This window comes from Cynara cardunculus (assembly GCF_001531365.2).
Source record: "Cynara cardunculus var. scolymus isolate 2C chromosome LG 6, CcrdV1, whole genome shotgun sequence".
NCBI lineage: Eukaryota > Viridiplantae > Streptophyta > Magnoliopsida > Asterales > Asteraceae > Cynara > Cynara cardunculus.
Window position 1 is genome coordinate 13,558,492 of NC_037533.1, and position 4,906 is coordinate 13,563,397.

Genomic DNA, 4,906 nt, shown 5'->3' on the forward strand with positions numbered 1-4,906 from the left:
ATTATCTTAATTATATTTTAGATATTCTATATTTAAAATGGATGTATATCATATATTTGATTATGTTTATCTACAGTTAGTTACACGAATTTAAAAATRGACCTTTAATAAGTTGTACTGACGTAAAATTACTTGTAATCTTRAATTTTAAGTAACATGTATCAATAAACAGTACTTTCATACATAAAAAATGATTTTTTAAGAGTTTTTATCAAATGTTTTATAATATAGTTATAAATAATTATCCCATCAAATTCATTATTCATTTTTTAACCACAATCATAAACAAACAAATAAAACACATRTTAACGTTAAATTAAAATTTGGAGTATTCCATTAAGCTCCTAGTTGACTTGGTACCGACTATATATGTTTCCTTATTTATTTAATGTAGTTTTATTATTTTCATTATAAAAATACATGTCATTGTTGGTATTAAAATATTATGTCAATATATTCCATTGGATCATCTACAATTCTTAATCTTAATTATTTGTTCGTACAAGTTATTTATTACAAGATTTGGGTTTCATGAAAAAWTTTGAAATTTGAAATTGAAATTAAATTCTATTATTTATAGGTATTTTATAAAAATAGTTATAAAAGTAATTAAATTAAATTATATTTTATTGATTGATTATTAACAAACGAATGTTTTTAATATATTTTCAAATATTATTATAAACAAATCATATGAAATCCCATGAAACATTCATAGTGGAAAATCATATAAGTCCACAAAGTGACTGCTGTATTGCTACAGTGGTTGTACTAGTGCATATTGGATACTCTGATTGTTATAAATAATAAAAAGGTAGTATACCAAGATCGTTTCCACGAGAAATCGAACAACTAAGAATATGAGATTTTCATGAACTTCTTGTGCAAGTTTTGATGTTGAGAAAAATCAACATTTTTTCTTGAAGAATTGCTTTTAATGTAAAAGATGAAACTATTAATTTTAAAAGATGGATATGGATGTAAATTTTCTCTAAAACAATAGTAGTAATGCAATGATAAAAAACTCATTTCACAAAAAACTATTATAAATGGCATGCTCTCTCGAAAGTGAACTTTTAWAGACAGTTCCAACAAARTCACCACTACTGCAGATTTTAGACTAGCTAAGTTGACTTTAAAGTTAATATGAAGACTATTACTCAAATCTCTTTGAATTGCAAATCTCAACTTATATAAGAATCTTAGCAGAACTCATACAAAACTCGTATCTCTATGTGGTTATCAAAAACTTTCTCAAATATTTGTATATCACATAAGTCRTATTTTGAATCCGTCYATCTCTAGATCTAAGATCTAATATTTACACTTYCAAGTGATCRGYTTGYCTATGTTAAGTTAAGACTTTGACTTATGTCAATACYTGTGTATTGTAAATAAAAATTGGTACTACAATGACAAGACAGTGAACAGAAATTTAAAGATTTGAAGTTAAATAATATAAACAAGATAAATGTTGAAAATAAATACTCTTCCTCTTTGCTCCTGGTTAGATGAGAGAGTATTGAATGTTCCAATMCCTTGTGTAAGTGTGTCTTCAAGGGTTTAATTTATAGGAGAAAAGAAGGTGAATGGAACTCCCTTTTAMCCATAAGATTTAAGCTTCAAAAAGTCAAAATACTTTTCTCAATTCCAATTTCATGAATGCTCATCTTCTTTTTTTTTGATTTTGGAAGTCTCCATTCAGCCAAAGTAGGAAATAAGATCTCTTCCAAATCTCTCTTGAAATCCCATAGTGACAATAATGTGGCCACAACCAACACTGTTGATGTGCAGATTATAATTGAATTTTTGGCATTTCATCACCTCTTAAAAATATTTGAGACCGTACATGTGTGTGTGTGTATATATATATATATATATATATATATATATATAGACTTGGGATACGTATATATATTTGGGATCATGTAAGACCAACCTGTTTTCATAAGATCCATGAGACCGTCTTTTTACACTTGAAACGTCATAGTAAAACATGTGAAAGTAACATTCACAGTGTTTTTGTTGTGAATGTTCAAATCCTTTTACCTTCACAATATTTTGTTGTAAAGTTTCAAGTGTTATTTTGTGATATAACATGTCTCACAAAAATAGGATAGTCTCAAGTGAACGCAACCCTTATATATATATATATATATATATATATATGTATGTATGTATGTATATATATATGTATGTATGTATGTATGTATGTATGTGTGTGTGTACAAAAAAGGACAAAATAGGATAAATACATAAAAATAAAAAAAAACTAAAATAGCTCATTACTTAACCTAAGTTAACAGATTTTTTTTTATTTTGTTAGTGGCAAGGACTTAGGGCGTGGGAAAATGTAAACTACAAGTCTTATATTTGTACTTTATTTTGATTTTGGGACCGGCGTGGATAAAAGGACTGAACCATAGGGATCAGAATTGTAATTTACTCTAAATTTATACTATTTTACAAGCATTAACACAAAAATATTAAAAATAACCTTTTAAAGTATGAAGTATGAAGTATTGTTTTTCAAAACATGATTAATTTAAATTTCTTAATTACAAATTTATATACAAGTGATTAATGCTTGCATTATTTATTATCAGAGTTTATATTTCCTATTACAATTCCTCCCCCTACTTAATCCTCTCGATCATACCCCCTCCCTTTGCCCTTTTAAAAAATTCCTCCCAGAAATCTACCCTCTCCATCTCACACAATAATTTCAATTTTGAAATGTCTGCTCTGAAAGATGAAAAGCTCTACTTTTCAAGAATTATATCCGTCGTTGGATTATCGTAAGTTGGTTATGTACTACCAGGAGCTCTTTCAAGTGAGATTATTCAATGCCCATCTATTCTTGTTTTTGTTTTATCTTTCAACTTACGGTCTTTGGGATTTCCCAAGCGGCAAGTATCGTCTCTTTCCCACTATCTCTGAAGTAACCGGGTCTTTCTTTTTTGATCATATATATTGTTGGATTTTAGAGATTGATCATATATATTGTTGGATTTTAGAGATTTAATCTTTCAGTATGTTTAAATTCAGAGGATTTCTAGTTGTTTGGAGTGGTAATTTTTTTAATTAGGGTTTCTGGATTTCACGTGAATTTAGGTTTTTTAGTCTTATTTTATGGTTTTTTATTGTTATTTGAAAGAWGGAATTCTAATCATAGAATATGTCAATATTTCATAGCATTGATTTGTAATGGTAGTATCTCCTATTTTGTGTATATGTCTTCCCTAAGAAATGAAATGCAAAGTCACGATGTAGCTCCTATTTTGTGTGTCAATTATACTTTTTTCTGTTTTGGTTATTRTTAATATTGTTTCTGAGGATTTATAGTATATTCTTTAACGGAGTTCATTTATGTTAGGATGTCATGTGGCTGAGAATGGTGCACGTCTCTTCATTTAGATCTTGGTTTCTTCATTAACATTTTTTGATTGTGCAGAGAGAGYTGTGGCTACATGAGCGTAAACTTCAGCTTCTGGTTATAAGGGTAAATGTTTCTACATCGCTTTAGCATTTTACTARTGATAATGAAATGGAAGTTTCGTCACATCTTTCTGTTGCCTTCATTATCATGATAATAGCAAGCAACAGGTTACGACAATACATGTTTGTCACCAACACAACAAAAAAGGAGGAAACAYTGGTAACGTATTGACCAAACCTAGCTGAGCATGTTAGTGTTTTGMTTCAGATGCTATTTGTAATTCAGAGTTTAACTTAATTTGGTTTTGATWTGAATCTTTTGAAGCAAAAGTTGTTGATTATTTCTTGTAAATCATAAATGGTACAACATTCGCATTTATATTGCTAATGTTAGATGGAGAAAGCAAAGCGGAATACTGGATACGGGAGGTCAATGAGAATTCTTACGATTTTACCTAACAAGGAAATAACAAAGCAGGTGTTATGCCTAATCTTCATGTTAATTTGTTTTTGAGTATACAATGATTTTTGTTCTTGTGGCTTGATGTTTACAGTCGACCTCGTGGTTTAAAAACTGCTTTTTTCGTACATGTGGTTTCCATTTTGCTTCYATTCTCGTCGTTGCATCTAACGTCGTTAAGAATAGCCGTTAAAAGGTCCAAAAACTGATTTRAGAAATTACATATTTAGTCATTGTGGTATATAATGTTTTATAGGATAYTTTTTCAAATAATATTGTATAAAGTGTCTTATTTGCTATTTTTTTTTTGAAGTTTATAATATTTATATGCGACAAATAGAATAAATAAACTCACTCATCCTCCTCACCTTTGGTGATTTTTGAACCTCTGACCTCCTAAGAGGCCAAAGACTCACATACCACTAGGCCAAAAGTTCTTTGGTCCTATTTGCTATTTTATTGGACACTTTTGAGAAATGTCCTATAAACCAATATTTTTATAAGACATTTTTTCAAATAATATCGTATAAAATAGCTAATACGACATTTTATCTTAAAAACGTACAAAAAAAAACTTGTTAAACGCGTCCTATAAACATACTGTAACACTTTTAGATATGACACTTTTTGATTTAATCCTATAAACTTGAGTCCTTTGAAGTATCTTTTTAGGACGCTTCTAGGTTTCAAGTRTCCTATAAAATCAATTTTGTTGTAGTAAAGGAATAGAGGTGTGAGTGTAATCCATACGAGGTCTCCGGATTCAAGCTCGGTACTAGCCCTCCGCCAATAAGATGCATGCACGATTTACCATCTTATGATGATTGTGTGACGGGTACAGTAATACGCTCCACAACCATAAGCACACCCCATCCTCTTAGTACTTTAGAATAGCCTAATCTCAATATCCACATATCACATACCCACAACATAGATAGATTTAAACATGGGCACTAAATACATGATCTCAATTGACTAAGAACCTAAATGTACCAAGTGCTTAATAAA